Raw genomic sequence first — 19470 nt, forward strand, 5'->3', positions numbered from 1 at the left:
TGTTGCATTAGAAAATTATTCTAACAGGCATATATATACAATGCACAATACATTCTGTATTCAAACATATTTCTACCATATTTAAATACATCAAATGGAAGGCATTTTCAAACTACATGGACTGAACCCTATATTCCAACAATAATGCAGTAATATAAACAGCAAGTTGGCTATGTATGGCCACAAAGATGAACAATGGATGATTTGACAAGATATTCATTAGCAATGCTAACAGTGTCAGAAAAATGTATCCAATTATTCCTTAATGTACATTTCCTTTTATTTTAGAGAATAAATATGGACTCATCCTTTTGGTAGTAGATTTTTCCCCCCTTCTTTCCCATTTTTCTTATTCTCGCAAGCCTCATGCAGGCTTATGTTATTAGTGTAACTTTTGAAGAGGTCTTTGAGCTTTCAGAGATGAAACACAGTAGCAATCAAATAACTGAATAAATAAATGTATAAGTAACTGATTAGTCCAAAGGGAGCATAGTGAAAGAAATTTCCACAATAAACAATTCATGTAAATGTTTTTGTGTGGCTGACATATTTCCTTGGATTTATGAGCTTTCCAAAATAAGCCATAAATGTCTACGTATAGTCTGTACCAGTCATATTTTTAATTTATTATTGTCCACCTGTAGATTTGCAAACAAAACTGCTACTAGAAATTGTTAGGTTTCAAGCAATCAACCCCCTCTCCAAAAAACTGAAATTCCACATTCTGAAAAAAAAATTTAAGAGCAAAATCTATCTACTTGTTTAAAAATAAAAATTATTTATGAAGACAGTCATATATCCCTGCCCTTATATCACCATTTTGAAATGGAGGAAATAAAAATGTGATGACACTGTCAAAAGTTTCATTTTGCATACTTACTTTACATTCTTCAATAGCATAATGCCTTGGAACCATTTTGAAATCACAAATTAGTGGTGATCCCTGACTCCCACCATTCTCCCTGGGTGCAGGGTGACTTTCAAATATTTTGCCACTAAGACCTAATAGTAGGTGGCAAAGTAGGATACTGTGGTGACAAATGAGATCTGCTTCATTTTGTAGTAAGCATGTCACTGCCCTCTTGCCATTATTCTTCCTCCCATCCCACTTGGCTGCTTCTTCATCCCTAGATGTTTTCCCTCAACCCTCTATCCAGTTCTTCTTGGGGATCCCCCATTTATGGGACAGTTCTTAATCTTATCAACATTCTATCCATATCAAGAAATCTGAAGTAAAAAATCTATTCTCAGCTTCCCACAAGTGCTTTTTACTAACCTCATCATTGTTTTAATGAAAGTAGAGAAATGTAGAGTCACCAAATTGCTGGTCAGCATTTATTGGACACCCACTCTACGTACCATATTAGCTGGAAAAGTGGAGTGGGGCATGTAGAGATATCATAAATAAATAAATTGGTCCTGTTCTTAGGCAGCTTACTGTCTAGCTGGAAATACACAACTGAAATTAAGAGAAAATTAACATACATAATACTCTTAATTAGTCAACCCTATTGAAAACACAGTCTGGATCACCTCCAAAGATTATATATATATATATATATATATATATATATATATATATATATATATATATATATATATATATAAAACACTGATTATTGGGATGGGTATACTACCATGTATAGAGGCATGAAGTATATATCATAGGATTTAGCCTTGGAAGGGACATCAGACATTTAATGAATATTTATAAATCGCTTACTATTTACCAGGCACTGTATATCTATTCCAGAGATTCTTAACCTTTTTTGGATTCATGGATTCCTTTGATAAGACTATAATAATAATAAGCCCATGGATCCCTTCCCAGGATGATGCTTTTAAACATAAAATATATAGAATTACAAAGAAAATCAATTCTATTCAAATAGTTATCAAAAAAAATTTTTAACAGGTTGAGGGGCAACTAAATGGTTCCGTGGATTGAGAGCCAGACCTAGAGGTCCTAGGTTCAAATCTGACCTCAGACACTTCCTAGCTATTTGACCCGGGGCAAGACACTTAACCCCCATTGCCTAGCCCTTACCAGTCTTCCACCTCAGGACCAATACCCAGTATTGATTCTAAGATGGAAGATAAGGTTTCTTTTTTAAAAATGGTTCACAGACCCTATGTTTAAAAAGCTCAGAAATGAAGTGGATAAAGAGCTAGGGTCAGAAGATCTGAATTCAAATGCTGCCTCAGACACTTACTAGCTAGGTGAGCCCCGAGAAAATCATTTAAACTCTGTTTGCCTCAGTTTCCTCAACTATAAAATTGGGATAACAGTACCTACCTCCCAGGATTGTTGTGAAAATCAACTGAGATAATGTGTAAAGCACTTAGCAAAGTACCTAACTGGTAATAAGCACTATAAAAATGCTACTTATATTTATTATTAGGGGAAGTTAGATGATGTAGTGAATAGAATACCGGACCTGGAATCAGCAAGCCTCCCCTTCCTGAGTTCAAATCTGGTCTCAGACACTTACTAGCTGTGTGACCCTGGGCAAATCACTTAACTTTTTTTTTTTTTGCTTCAGTTTCACCTATAAAAGAAGTTGGATTAGGAAATGGCAAACCACTCCAGTATCTTTACCAAGAAAACCCCAAATGAGGTGATAAAGAGTCAGACATTCCTGAAAAATGACTGAACAATAAATATATCATTATTATTAAATTGTAACCAGGAAATAGCTGAAGCAGGATTCAGAACCCAAGTCCTTTAACTTTAAATCTATTTTTCTTCTCCCAGATCTCATAATTCTGATGTTGATAATTGTCATACATATATTGATTCACTTTCATTCAGTAGTATCATAAGAGCCCAAAAATAAATATTTGGGGACTCTTTTCATCAAGGATTCAAATGTAAGTGCTTTGGGGATATGGCTCCCCAGTGGGATGCAAACTGCTTTTTTTGTGTACCTGCCCAATTCGACCTAAACATATCAGCCATATAAACCTCAGTCAGGAAGCCTTTGCTTTAAGAGCACAAGTATTCTACCTAATAACAAAGTATCAAATAAACTCTGCATCTAGTTATAGAGCAGCAAGCCATTCTATATTACTATGTACCATGACCTGTACCCACAAGACGTATTTGCAGAAAGTGTTATCATATCTACTATTCCCTAAAATGCTGCTGTTTCTCCACCACCTGCAATCTAACACCATGGTCTATTTCTCTCCCAGTCATTCTTCCATCAATCAGCAACTGTGCACTAACCATATTTCTAGCATCATACATGAAGCAATAAGCAGGGATCCCCAAACTTTTTACACAGGGGCCAGTTCACTGTTCCTCAGACTGTTGGAGGGCCGGACTATTTAAAAAAACTATGAACAATTCATAACCTGCTGTCTGGGATAGCGGAGGCTGCAGCGCTGGCCGTGATGAGACTGTCACACCTTGCACAGGCCCATCACTGCCACCACTGTACCAGGCAGCAGTATACACAGTGAGGAATCCCCTTCCCCAGATCACCACTCTCCAGGCTGATGCCTTCCATTGTGCAGCCACATTATCCTTTGCATGACACCTCGTTCTTGTTCAGTTACTCTCAGAACAAGGAGCCACACAAAGGATTATATCACCTGAAGTAGTACTGTATGTGAGTGATGCTGTGGTTTGCACTTTGTGCTAACCACCAATGAAAGAGGTGCCCCTTCCGGGAGTGCGGTGGGGGCCGGATAAATGGCCTCAGGGGGACTCATGTGGCCCACAGGCTATAGTTTTGGAACCCCTGAATAAAGGGTATAAAAGACAGAAAATGTCGTTCATATACAAAAAAACTTCTACAAATCACACATACAAACACACACACACACACACACACACACACACACACACACACACGGCCTCAAAAACAAACCCCCCCAAGAAAAAGTGACAGTAATATGTATGTATATGTATGTATCTGTTTGTACATCTAGAAATGTATATTGACATTTTTAAAGTATTTAATTGTATTCTTTATGTATTAGAGAAGCAGTGTAGAGCTGTTTAAATGCTAAAAATGACAGGTTAGTATTGGGAAGAGAACAACTTTTTATTTAAGTCTCGGTTATGTGCAGGCACTATACCAAGTATTTTATAAATATTCTCATTTAATCCTCACAGGGCAGCGAAGTGGCACAGTGGATCAAGTGCCAGACCTGGAGTCAGAAAGACTTTAGTTCAAATCTGGCCTTAGATCCTTACTAATTGTGTAACCCTAGGCAAGTCTCTTAATACTATTTGTCACAGTTTCCTCTGAGCTGTATAATAAATATAAAATGATCTGGAAAAGGAAAAGGCAAATCAGTTCAGTATCTTGGCTAGGAAAACTATAAATAGGGTCACAAAGAGTGGAATGCAACCAAAACCAAAGCCCTGGAAGTAGGTGTTATCATTATCCCCATTTTAGAGTTGAAGAAACTGAGGCAAAGAAATAATTTTCCCAAGGTCATACTGCTAAGAAGTACCTGAGACTAGAACTGAATTGAGGTCTTCATAATGCTAGACTCAGTATACTACCCACTATACTTCTTGGCTAACCCCCTAAAAGTGGAAAAGAAAATAGGATAAATCTGAGTGTGAGAGGGTATCATCAAAGAAAGTCTCATGCATAGGAGTGAGATTTTATCTGCGCATTAAACAATAATTTATAGATGCATAAATGGAGAAGAGGAAAAGGGCATACAAGCTGTGGAGAGTGAAGAATAAATAGCATGAGCAGCTCATTAGAGAAGGAGAATTTATATAATGGGGCAAAGTATGAAAAGAGTATGGCAAAACAGGACATTAAAAAAAGTATTCTGATGAATGATGCCTATTTGGGAGTAGAATTATTAAAAACAGAAATATTCCAATGCCTTCATCTTACAAAAAAAATAAGCAAATTGGGGTCCCAAAAGATTATTTAATGCCATGTTCCACAAATAATAAGTGGAAGAACCAGGATTTTAACACATACCATTCAGTTGGATAGATCAAGAGATGTCAGATTATTTAAAAAAAAAAAAACTTGAAATCTAGGCAGTAATGTTCAAATTTGATAAGCAAAAGGGAAACATTACAGGCTTACTCTCTAGATCTTGTACACCTAAATTGACTGTTCTTTTCCACACCTCATCCATGAAAAAAGGTCCTATTACAATATTCATTAGCCATTCTCTCCACATCAGTCCTTATCATTTCTTGCCTTAATAAATTTTCAGGCAAGAAAAAAGAACAAACTGCCTGCTTTGACTGAAAAAATGTCTCTCATATATATATATATATTGATAAACATATAGATATAGATAGATAGCTATAGATATTTAAATATATGTATTTAAATATATATATACATATATATATATATGTATATATATATATATTCTCCTCTCCACTAACTCTTCATACCTAGATTTCCTCAAGTTTAATCTACTAGCAAGGGAAAAGACTTTTATAGTCAAAGATCTCCAGGTCCTTAGCTTCTAGCAAACCTGATGAGTCCAGATATCAGGAGATTGAAGGAAAGGAAAAAGATCCATGTTGTCCTGCTGGTTTTAAAATTGTACTACATGGATGATTCTGATTCCTACAGATTTAGCCTCAAAGTGACCTTACATTCAAAATTTCAAGATAAAGAAGAATTTATGGTCTCCCTCCTCTCTTCTCCCCCTCTCCCCCCATCTCTGTCTCTCTCTGCCTGTCTCTCTGTCTCTTTCTATCTCTCTCTCTCCCTCCCCACTTTGTCTCCTCTCTTTCCCTGTCTCCTCTCTCTCTTCCCCCTCCCTTTCTCCTTCTCTCTCTCCTTCTCCTCTCCTTTTTTTACTGGATTCTGCTTAAATAAAGCTTTTACCCTAATTCACAGGTGGCATGTTAACGGGGTATAGCTAATCCTTTCCTATCATTTCCATTAAAAGCACATAACAACTGATATTTGAATTATCCACAATCTTAAATAACTAAATCTGTTTAATGGATAGGGGTTTCATTCTTGAGCAATTAAGTGGAAATCAGTTCTGACTTGTTCTTGAAGTCTGCCAGCTCCCTCAGTTGCAGACAATAAGTAGCAAAAGGTTATAGTTCACCTGAGGAAATGTCTGTTCCCAGTTTAGAGAAATTTACATATTGACTTTTTAAATGAAGACACTTTTTTAATAGAATTAATTGGAGATTTTAAACAGCAGGTGGTGAAATTTCATTTTATTTTGTGAAGGAAAATCTAATAGTTGTCGAATGGCCTGGGCAGAAGTGAATTATTTTGAGTTTTTTCCTCAATATCTCTGAAATGAGGCTTTTACTGCCTGCAGTGTAATAGCCTTCTTTTGCCATGTAAATGCAGGATCAATCTAGTTTTAAACAGGAAGGTTTTTCTAATGCGTTTGGGGGTATTTTTCATGCTGTGAGACAGCTGATAGGAGTTCTTATAAAATGTGAATTACAGGAAATTCATATTTATAAGGATTCCACAAGTAATTTTGAAGCCCTGACTTTTAAACATCTGTTAATGAAGAATACCATAATCCATCCAATGGAAGCTGCTTCTGTTATTCACAATGCCTGTGACATTTCTTCTATATATTGTTTCCACAGTCTATCTTGTGAGTCAGTGAAATAACAAGGTCAATATTAGTGCCCTCAGAGGAGAGTTTTTTGGTCTGAGTTTTGTTTGGGATTTTTTGGCCATCTCTTACTCATTACCCTGAATTTCTAAATGTGTGTCAGTATGAAAGAGTGAAATTACTGACCATGACTACAAGGGCTGAGATCTTCTTGCAGAAGGATCTTTACTACATTCTATATTGGTAGTCCTTATCTCTCCCCTTTCTGCTTCCTTTCCCAGAACTGCCCCAGAAGTTATGCCATTGCAATGTGCTTATGTCATACCTAATGTCATAATGTCATACCTAATCCTTTCCTATCATTTCCATTAAAAGCACATAACAACTGATATTTGAATTATCCACAATCTTAAATAACTAAATCTGTTTAATGGATAGGGGTTTCATTCTTGAGCAATTAAGTGGAAATCAGTTCTGGCTTGTTCTTGAAGTCTGCCAGCTCCCTCAGTTGCAGACAATAAGTAGCAAAAGGTTATAGTTCACCTGAAGAAATGTCTGTTCCCATCTTTCCATTTCCCATTTCCTGATCTATTCAGTCATTTGGGGAAACGCGCATTGGGTTGGTTCTAGTGCTACCTTTGCTACTTGCTACTTCTGTGACCCTGGCCAAGAGACTAACTCACTCTGAATCTAGTCTCTCATTTATAAAATAGGAATAATAACATTGGGGTTGTTGAGAGGATTAAATGAGATCATGGGACAACACACTGAAAGAATGCCAAAAACACAAATTCTACAGCATCCTAACTGGTACCAAGGAAAACATGCTATTTGGTGGAACTAAGTTCCAAGAGACCGTTAGAACCATGGAAACAATTATGAAAAGATGTTACAGAGAAGTTTTGCAACTTTATGAGAGAATTTGGTCATAATACATTAACAATGCTATGACAAAAAAGATAGTGACAGCCTTATTTATGGTAGATTGGCATGTAGAAAAGCATGGAATTATTACTACTATTAATACCACTACTACTACTAATGTTAATAATAATGATGAGGAGGACAGTTAACATTTAAATAGCTGGCACTATGTATCAGGCACTGCATTACATCATTATAATAATCTCATTTGATCCTCACAAAAACACTGGAAGGTAAGTACTATCATTGTTCCCATTTTGCAGATGAATAAACTGAAGTAAACAGAGGTTAAGTGATTTGCCTATGGTCACACAGCTAATAAGTATCTGAGGCCACTTTTGAATTTCAGTCTTCCTGAATCCAGACCCAAAGCTCTATATAGTGTGCCATCTAGCTGCTTCCTGTCATTATTAATATTATTTATAATGAACACTTAAAAACAATGGATAGTCAAATGAAAAAGAAATTCCAGTCCCACCCACAGAGATACCTGATTCTCAATCCTAGTCAGAAATATTCTCTTAACATTTATTTTTCTTTTTATTATATTATATTAATTATTTTATATATTATAAGCATAATATATAAATATTATACTTATATGTATAGCTATCTATACAACACTACTGAATATAAATATGTCAATAAATATGCCAATAAAAATTTGCAGTAGTTATTTTATGTTCAGTATGGGCATGTGGGTGATACAGTGGAAAGAGTACCAGGCCTGAAGTCAGAAAGACTCATCTTCCTGGGTTCAAATCTAGCCTGAAACACTTTCTAGCAGAATGATCCTGGGCAAGTCACTTAAGCCTGTTGGCCTAATATCCTCCTCTAAAATGAGGTGGAGAAGGAAATGGCAAACCACTTCAGTATCTTTGCTAGATAAGCCCCAAAAGAGCTCAAGAAGCATGAGACACAAGTGAAAAATGACTGAACAACAACAAAAACAACATGGCAGTCATAGGAAGGAAGTCAGGAAAATCTGAATTAAAATCTGACCTTAAACACAAACTGTGTGACCCTTAAAACTCTATTTGCCTTCATTCACTGAAAAAGGAAATGGCAAACCACTCCTGTATCTTCCCCCAAAAAATTCAAGTACAATATTAGTGTGCTGTGTGGTCCAAAGGGTCAGAAAGTATCAGATATGACTGAACAAGAAAGCAGTCAATTAACCACACTTTATCTCCCTTTTCATTTCTGTAAGTAAGCAATTGACTGAGACAATATAAATCACCTCCAGCTAATGGAAGACCCCAAGATTGTTTTTTTTTTTTCAAATTTGAACCAGCAACCTTCTTTTCTTCCTCATTAGAGATTGGCTCTCCTGCTCTCCCTTCCATTGTTACTTCTGGCCTCAGTTCTTCCCTTTTCCTGTTTCAATGCAGAACAAGCTTCTTCTTACAGCCTTTGACCCTTATCTTCTGTCCCTCAAACTAGAATATGAACATTTTGAAGAATCTCCGCAGTTCAGTAGTTTTCTATGTCAAGACATCTACAATGTCATTGATACAGGTATACTGTCTATGAGGAAGGATTCACAACCCATCTATACCTTCTCAATCTCTCCAATTCTTGTGCAGCTCCCTCACATGTTCTCAGGGTAGAATAATGACAAGAACCTTAAATAATTTTGAGAATTCTTAAAAGTCACAGGGCAAAACATATTCCTGGTTTTCACTGGAATATAAATCAAAGACTGAGAGATGGGGAGAAGAAAAGTTGCCTCAGAATTATTTTAGCTCCTCAGAAGATGATCATTCTGAAAATCTGCTTGGGAAATTTGTCTTTTCTTCCTCCCCTCCAGTCCTGCCCCAGTATATTGGCCCTGGAATGCTTTTTTCCCAGTACAAGGGGAAAGGATAGGAATTCTCAAGCAACAAAATGGTATTAGTACATAAGAAACCTAAGTAACTTAGAATACATATGATTTGTTATAAATATGTAATAAATTATAATAAATATACTTATCCAAGAGAAACATAATTATATTCCTTCCCTGGATACGGGGAAAGGGAAAGGCTATTATGAGAGAAATGGATCCAAGAGAAGGTAGGAAGTACCAAAAGTAGGGGGGGAAAGGGCACAGAAATAGGAGAATTGACACATCAAAGAACATCTTGCCTGCTGCATGACTTTGTTTTGGGCTTTGGGTTTTATTTTTGTTTTGAGGATAGATCTCTACTTCACCAAGGATGGAAATGTAGAAGCCATTTATGGACCTAATCCTAATACCAATAGGCACAGAAACTTTAACCTGCTCCACTTTGCTTATCTGGGATGGTTTGCTTCTCCTCAATTAGCCTGGTGGTTCTCCACTCCTGGAGACCTAGAGCCAGACCTAATATAGACACCAATGAGCTTTTATCCCTCCACAGCTCAGAACCCCTGAACTTTAAGTAATCCCCCAGATTAGCCTCTTCAACAACAAGAACTATGAGTATGCATCTCTGCACCTGGATGCTTCTTGATTTTGTATAGACTGGCCCTAATCAGCAATAGACCAGACTATAAAAGAAAGTCCAGGGAGAAAGACAATTATTAAGAAATTCAGCTCAAATCTATTCCCTGGGAGTCATGCCTACCATGCCTATGGAAAATAGAAGAATAAAACTAATTCCATTTCTGGAAAAAAAAAACATGTATTTCCAGTACTTGGAAGTTTAATTTTAGCCTTTCACAAGAAAGAGTTCCTGTTTCCCAATCAAATCTATATAGCAAACTCAAGCCCTCCTCTGAGTTTGCTCAGAGGATAGGGCTTTCACAATCACCTAACCTTTTGTCAACACTTGGTGAAATTTTAACCAAGAAGAACACTATATCTTGCATTTTCCTAAATAGGAAATGGGGAGAAAATTGGTGATAGAAGGCATATTTCTATAAAAGCAAAATTGTAATTATTTATGTGATGAACAGGCTGCTATTGGAATGCTGTTCAGGGACCCTGTGTAATAGAACTATTCCCATCACATTAATAATAATAAAAAGGACTTCACCTCCCATGACAAGAAGCTGCAAATCTAAATAATTTTATCTGCAACTCTGAATATTTCCCAGGATACAACGATGGCTTTCAGGCAGAGAGAAATTATTCACTGAGCACATTAAAATACTCAATTTAAAAAATGACTTCAAGATAATATTTGTTACGTGCCTTTGGCAATTTTATAGATATGTACAAAATCAATTCTTTTTCTAAAATGCTCAATTTTGTTGATGGAGTAGATTAAACTTTATACAGCAATTTAATCCAGCATAACAGATATAAAAAGATACATTAATGTGGCATGTCTGTAACATCAGTAATATCTATGCAATCAAGCAACACATTGAAGGGTTTATTCATATAATAGGCTGTAAAATCAAAGCATCAAGTCTTAATTAAATAGGCACAGTAATGTTTAACTATTCTCCCACCACATAATAAATATTAGCTAACTAAATGTTTTAACAGCTAAGAAAGATAAAGGCTATCAAGCAAAATATCCCTCCCTTGGAAATATGACTCTGTCTCTCCTTTAAATGGAATATAATGTGATTTAAGGACCTTAAAGCTGGTCATCACCCAGCCCAGTTGCTGGAATTTTAGAATATCAGCTCACCAAGGAATGATCAGTCCCTGACAAACCATCTTATGTTATGCAAAATCACAAGCAATCATTTATAGGAGCCAAAGTGGGAATATATTTCAAAGAACCCCAAAATTTCAAGCTAGAACAAGCCTGAAAGATTATATAATTCAATGCTTTCAATTTCAACAAATTCAGAGCAAATGTTCTCCATTTTAAAAAAATTCCCCAATGAATATCCTTGCTTCTTGGAAGCTATACAATTTAAAAATATATAAATATTATTTAACACATTTAAAATATATATTAAAAGCCAGACTTATCATGATCTTTTCCTTGTGTTCTGTTCTACCCTTCCCTGGTTCTCTCTTTCTCCCCAGCTTTACCCCATGAGACACCAAGAGTCTTAACACCCTAAGCCTTGTGGAGAGAAAACTGTACAGCATAACCTAGACCATTCCCTCATTTGCGGAAAATAAGCCCAGAGAAGTTAAATGGTTGACCAAGAGTAGAGATCCAGGACTAAAACCAGATTTGCTGCTTGACTTCCAATCCAGTGTTCATTGTTTAATTTGCAGTAAGAGATATCCAGTTTGCCATGGGAGATGTCTGTAAGGTTTGCACCTTGATGACCTTGGGAAACCAAATGAGTCATCAGAAGGTTGCTCTAGTGATCACAAAATGAGAACAGCAACTGAATCATCTCAAGGGAGATTTTAATCAGGCCCAATTATGCAGAAGCCTAATAAATTCCTTTTTTTCTAGCAGCCAGGTAAACAGAGAATAGATCCTCAGTCCGAGCATCCCCATGTCGGGGCTGAGTGAATACTGACAAATTTCTTTCTGTCAGACTCTTCACTTTCTTCTACTTTTTAACACTGAACATTGTGTTTTGATCACAGTGTAAATTGCACATGGAGTGTATATATACTGTTTAAAAACATATAGAGAGAGGGAAGCTAGGTGGCCCAGTGGATTGAGAGCCTGGTCTAGAGGTGGGAGATCCTGAGTTCAAATTTGTCCTCAGATACTTCCCTAGGTATGTGGCCTGGGCAACTCACTTAACCCCAATTGCCTAGTCATTGCTGCCCTTTTATCTTGCAATCAATGTGCAGGACTGTGTTTCTAAGACAAAAGAGAAGGGTTTTTAAAAAAACATAGAGAGTGATAGAAGGCAACCAAATGTCTCACTTGTGGTAAATATTATGTCCAAACCTAATCCAAAATAGAAAGGTGAGAAAGAAAATATTAGTAAAATATTAATATCTACCTAAAATTACTAAAAATAAATAAAAGAAGGTAAGTAAAGATATACTATAGCAAACAGTACATCACATATCATCTATTGCAATCAAATAAGATTTCCAAAAGAAGTCAAGGATGGTTTAATGACAGAAAAGCAAGCAATATAATAAACTATATGAACAAGAGAAAAAATAAAGACTGCATGATCCAATCATTCAATGTAGAAGTCTTTGGTAAAATGTAGAACTCATTTCCATTTTTTAAATTAATAAGTGCAAGAATCAAATTATATTTCCATGATAATATGAAAATCATAGATCCAAAACTAAAACTTACATAAACTAGAGCAACAATTTTCAAGGTATAGTCTAGGAATCTTTGGGAATTTCTCAAGACCCTTTCAGGTCAAAACTACTTTCATGCCTATCAAAATGTACTTCATTTTCCCAACTAAATTATCTGTATGAGGCAAGATTTTCTTCATAGCTTCAATTGCAACAGATTGAATACAGAAACAGGTATGAGAATCCAACTATCTGCTGTTAAGTTAGACATTAAAGAGATTTGCAAAAATATATAAAACAATGCCACTTCTAACTAAACTTTTTATTTTTGAAAGTATATTTTCATGAAAATGTTAACATGTGGGTTTATTTTTATATGTAATATATAACATAATGTAATGCATAAGATTTATCATAAATGTGATGAATAATAATATGCTTATCCAAGAGAAACAAATTCTCAAATTAGTTATGTCCAAAAATCTACATCTCATTCTTTTTCCCCCTTTCCACCCCTCGTTACCCCAAGAAAACAGGTAATGATACTGGTTGTATATAAATTATCATATAATACATATTTCCCTATCTGTTATTTTGTGAAACAAGACACGGATTACTTATATTAGAGAAAATTCATGGAGAATACAGTGAAGAATGACATGTTTCAACCTGCATTTGGACTTTTAAAAATATTTTCAGTTTTAATTTCTAATATGATAAATATTAATAAACATAAACTACATAAACAAAAGCTCTTTTAGGTCCTCAAAATATTTAAGAGTATACAGGGTCCTAACATCCAAAAGTTTAAGGTACAGTAGAGAAACACTAGAAGCATTCCAATTAAAAATAATTGTTGAATAAAAATGCCTTTCTCTCACTACTCCAATGTAACAACTTTAGAAATCTTAGCAATAACATAAAAAAAGAAATAACAGGAGAATAATCATTGGCAATGAAGAGATTAAAATATCTTGATTTACAAACATGATTATACACACACATAAAAACACAAATTAGAAGAAAAATTGTGCATTGTTTCAACTAAGAATATAAAAACCATTTTGATCAAACCAAAAAAATACATTATTGGGTCTCCTGGGTACCAGTCTTTTTTCAGACACTTTCTAGTTGCATAACTCTGGGAAAGTCATTTAACCCCAACTGCCTAGCCCCCTACCATTCTTCTACATTGGAAGCAATATTATTAGGATTGACTCTAAGCCAGAATATAAAGGGGTTTTTTAATGAACAAATTATTGAAAACAAAATCAATGTATTTGATTATACAAATGATAGAAAAGTGTTTGAGTATTATCTCTAGAATTAAAAGAGAAATCAATTGAGAGAAATATTTTCAATAATCCTATCAGATAAAGGTCTAACCTCCAGAATCTACTAGAAATTTTTCAAATTTAAAAGATCAGTGATATTTACCCCCTAACGAATGACTGGTCAAAAAACATGAATAGTTATGCAGGGTTGAATACTAACTATTAGTAAATAATTGAAATGATGTTCAAATTCCCTAATAATCACGAAAACAAAAATCATGTCAACCATAAGATACTAATTTAAAGTCACTAGAAAACCAAAAATAGAGAGAAAGGCAAAAAGTCAATACTGATAAGAGTCTTGAGGAACAACATATAGTAAGTAACATAACTAGGTAAAGCTTGTGTCTTGGTGATTTTACTTTTGGGATTTCATCCCCCTAATTCACAATCAAAAACAGTCAAATCTACTTTATTTACAAAGGGGAAAAATGGAAACAATTATTTATGTCCAATAATTGAAGAAAGGTTGAATAAATAAATAAGGTTATGAGTCTAGTGGATGATAATAGGACTGTTATTTCTGTACATCAATGAACATTATTCAAAGTCTCTAAAGTTATTCTTATTCTTTAGCCTAGACTAAATAGAAAAAAATCTGTCTTGGATATCAATCTTACCCAACTAACACTATTTTAAATTTTTATTGGCCTGAAAATTTTTGCTTCTAAAATTTCTTACTTATTAAAACCTGAAAAGTTTTTTAAAGATATTGGCCCTTTCTTCAACATGCAGACTCATTCTCTGGCCACAGTGCTCTCTTGCTCCATATTAACTATTTGCTAACCTTTGAGTCATTGCAATTCAGTGCAGTTTCAAGTAGTGAACTTTAGGTATTTGGAACTGTTTGAAGAGCCCTGCTCAAAGTATGCTGGACCAATTGATGTCAATCTGGAATACATGCCCAAGTGGCATTAGCCTTTTTCTAGGATAAAAGGATGATGGATTTTGAAATGGAAAGGATCTTTATGATAATTTAGTCCAACCTTCTCATTTTACAGATGAAAAAAAAATGAAGTCTAGAAAGGTTATATGACTTGTCAGCAGTCATAAAGGTGCCAAGAGAGTGTCAGAATTTGAATTCAGGTCTTCTATCTCCAATCCAGTATTATAGTTTGTATAAAAACACTGCAACATAAACTTACCATGGATCCATTTATTACATAAATCACTACTCAAAAAGTTTCTCAGTTTTCCTTACTGTTCCAAATCACTAGATTAATAAAATAAATCCAAACCAAGGTACTTCTGTTGTTTTATCTTATAACCTGTAAATTAGCAAAGAAGAAAAAAGAAAAAGATGGCCAGTGGAGGAAAGGATATGGAAAGACAGACACATTTGTACACTGTTGATATGACTGTAAATTGGTCTGATTACTTTCGGAAACATATTTTGGAATTATGCTTTAGAAAGTGAGTAAAAATATATATATATATATATATGCAGAGGGTCCAATGCTAAACACATGCACCAAGAAAGTAAAAGACAGGAAAGTTCCCTGTACATAAATATTAATAGCAGATTTTTGTGATTAACAAAAATATTAGAAACAAAACACAAGGTCATCAACTATAAAATGCATCACAAATTGTGGTGCATTAATATAATGGAATGACTGCACTATGAAAAAGGGTGAGTATAAAGAATTCAGAGATGCTTAAGAAGAGTTGAAAAATGATAAAGAATAAAGTTATAACCACCAAGAAAACAATATGTGACAATTTATAAGCAAAAACATTAAATGAAAATTAACACTGTGAAATTATAACTAAACTTTGTCCCATAAAGGAAATGAGAAAATGTATCTCCCTTTCTTCTATGCAGAGATGAACAACTCTGAATGCAGAACATCACAAAAATTGTCAAGTTCAGTTGATATATTAGTGAGTTTTGATTAACTGACTACTCTCTTTTTATTCTTTGTTACAAAAATTCCTCACTAAGTAGAAGGAGAAGAAGAAATGAAGATGATGTAAAACCAAAAGATGTCAAAAATTATTGATTCATGAGTTCCTTGATTTTCCAACTTTAATTGAAGGATACAAAAATAAAACTAATAGTTTATAAATAATATTCCATGTCATAATTCTTCCACTGCCTCATTCTAACTCCCAGTGACTTCAAAGGGAGAATTCTAGAAGTTGAATTAGTAAGAAATAGGGAAAAAAAAAATTTGTCAATTACTCACACATTCTCTCTCCTTCTTTCCCTACTCTAAACTTGAGACTGTTTCCTATTAGATTTGAAGTAAAACTTAAAGGCTCTTGGGTTTTTCTGAAATTCTTCTGAAAGAGCAAGGAGCAACTCTTCCTCCTCTGGAATAATGAAAGCTTGCACTAAATAGTTGGTGGATTTTTTTACAATTTTTAAGCAATATTCCTTTTTTAAGCTTATGTTTTCTAGCAAGTATATTTAACCAGCCATCTAAGTGGGAGCAATTTTTAACATGACAACTCTGACTAGCTAGTACTTGGCAAGAATAGATAACACAACTGGGACCTATTCTGTCACAAAATCGAAATAACTACAGTGGGAAGCATCAGCTTCTCAGGGCCATAAGTTGAAACTTCTGAATAAATTCTGAGGTATTACATTCAGAATTGGGAATAGATACATTATAAAGCACAGATCAAAGGGCAATCTGCATATATATAAATATATATGTAAATATATATATATATATATTAAAAAACACAAAGCTGATAAGGTTGGATGTTTCCATTAGATAACAAGGAAACATTAATATTTTATATGGTTATGGAGTTTGGGATACTCATAAAACTTGCACTACACAAAAACAAGGGAGCACAATTTAATTTCCATTAAGAAGATGACTGCTTATAAGCAATTGTTTCAGAAAAAATCAAGACATCTACTTTTCAAAGCAGTCAATTCTGACTGACACTATGATGGTGTGTTAAAATCATGAGAGTTCTCTTACTGGGATTTATGGCTCTAGTTGCCAAAGATGGTAACTAGTCACTCCTTATTCTAACATTGAATAATGTGGTAACTATGTCTTTCAGCCAGTCAAGGTCAGCAGTAATAAGTCCAAGTTTCTCATCCAAAATAGAAATCGCCACTCAAAATTATTGAGAATCTTTGAATACTTTAAAGAAGCTTCTTCCTATTCCATTTTAAGGCATCTCTATTATTAAAAACCTTCTCCCACTCCAGCTTCCTGTAAATTCTCCCCACTATACCTAGTTCTGTAATCCAGGGCAACAGAAAATAAGTTTACTCCTTATTTCACATGATAATCTTTCAAACATTTGAAGGGTGCTATCATGTGTATTCCTGCAGCCTTCTCTTCTGAAGTCTAAAGACCATGCAAGAGATGATTCAAGTTCAAATTCTGGGAGAATCTCTTGGGAAAGCTTGCTAGCATAGTCTAACCTCTTGGTTATCTGTTTAAAAACTGAAAGAACAATAGAAGAGATAATAAGAAAGCAGGAAAGATGAGTAGAGGCAGAGAATTGAAAAGCAGACCCTAAAAAAACTACAGGAAAGAAGAGTCCAGGAAGAGTAAAAAGAATTTAAAGAACAAGATTTGGGACCATAAACATTTATGGGGATATAACTAGAGAAGCAATGAAATCCACTGAAGCAAAAGAAAAAAAAAACTATAATAATTAGCTAGTACTCAGGGGCAAGCACTGGAGTAGGAATCAAAAAGTCCTGTATGATAGGCCTATTTCTATTACTAACTAGAATAGAACTTTGGGCCAAATCACTTAACCTGTTTCTTCATCTGTAAAAATAAAAGGCCAGAAACCTGCATTACTTACCTCACAGGTAAATCTCAAATGAGAAAATATATAAAATACAATGTCCCTATAAAGTTTTAAACAAATGAAAGATTACAAGTCAGGCAATGCTTTTTTATTGTAAAAACAAAATATAAAGTTCCTTTTTGTGAGGTGCAAATTGGATCTAAAGACAGTTCCCAAAATAGAATTCTAAACTTTTGCAACAACAGCTACATTGTGGGAAAAAATACTGTGCTTTCCAAGGTGACAGCTTTGAAAGAACACAATACATGTCGAAATAAACCACATTAGCTTTTCTTTTAAGAATTCATTACTTTACAGATACACTTTGAAGAAAAGTGGTGGTAAACAAAATTTCTAATTACTAATGGAGTTAATTTCTTTGTGAGGGAAAATGCCAAAACTGAGGTCATTCCTGCATAAATTCTCCCTCAAGAATGGAATTACAGTTGTGCACAGGTTCCATTATATACTTCTAGAAATTTAAATCTTTACCAACCACACTCCTTTAATCTGATGACCAAGGCTACCAAATTCACTGTCAATACATTTTAAAAGAGACTAGAAATACAAAAATTCTGAATTGCCCCAATCACATAGAAAGTGGCAAAGCCATACTCAGATTTAGGTCTCATCATTTTAAATCTAGTTTACTCTTTTCTTGTCACATTGATTGATTCCATTATTTAAACCAGTTATTTACAGCTATTGCCCTCCCTCCATTTGAACTTTCCCTTGCAATAAAGAAAAGTAGTAAAGCAAAAATTAGCCTAGCAATATTGTCTGGCAGGAAACAACAAGGCAAGTTCACATTTCCTCACTGCTCTACCCAGGGAATATAGATAGTATCTTCATCTGTTCTCAGGGACCAAGACTGGTCATTAAGATTAATCTGATTTTATCTGTCCTTAACTTTCTTTTTTTAACCTTATTATAGTTAGAATATATTATTATGCCTCTGCTTTCTTGGCTCTATATTGGTTCAAAAAAGTCATCTCATATTTCTCTGAATTCCTCCTATGATATCAATGGATTTCATATAGCCATGTACCACTTAACTGTTCTTCAAGATCACCAAATACATAGCATGTTATAATAGAAGATATAATCATCAGCTTTCTTAATGCTTCTATTTTGGAAAGACTATAAGAGGGAACAAGGAAGCAAACGAGGATATAAGAAAATTTACATGACGAATCATTTTTTTTAAAACATTTTAAATCTCCATTGAAATTTTAAAATAAACTGTAATCTCTGGTAACTACTGTAGCAAAGGAAAATAAAACTTATGCAAGGAATGATTGACAGAATGTGAGATTCAGAATCTTCCTGACTACCCAAATGTCAGAAATAAAGAAAATTAATAATCATTTTTAATATTCATGAAAAGTTTACTAGACAAAATATTAAAATGTCTTTTGGTAGTTTTTAACCACTCACCTAACTAAGTACATAGCCAGGAATCTCTAAAGGTTTTGTAAAAAATAGAGCCTAGTGAAAGTTCTTCAAAGTTCTAAAATATTTAGTTTGTGTTATTATCTACAAATTTTTTCTAATGCATTGCATTTTTTAGAGGAAAGATAAGAAGCAAAAACCAGGTACTTCATGGTACATTGCCTTGTCCAACATAAAAGAACTTCCCAAACATACTTCAGTGTGATAACAAGATTTTCCATTGTAGGAAGACACTAAAGGGACCTTCTTCTCCTTGGGTTTCAACACATTTCCCTGTGCCTTGCACAGACTAGGTGCTAAATAAATATTTTTAAATGTATATTCAATTTTTATACGTTGTGGACCTGA

The 19470-nt window shown here is 34.4% G+C and overlaps 1 protein-coding gene across 9 annotated transcripts in view; it reads right to left on the bottom strand.

The window, feature by feature from the left end:
• The window catches only part of DCDC2 (doublecortin domain containing 2), a 211166-nt gene that overhangs the window by 62526 nt on the left and 129170 nt on the right, over positions 1 to 19470 (bottom strand). The window lies entirely within an intron of this gene.

This window comes from Monodelphis domestica, chromosome 3, assembly GCF_027887165.1.
Source record: "Monodelphis domestica isolate mMonDom1 chromosome 3, mMonDom1.pri, whole genome shotgun sequence".
Lineage (NCBI taxonomy): Eukaryota > Metazoa > Chordata > Mammalia > Didelphimorphia > Didelphidae > Monodelphis > Monodelphis domestica.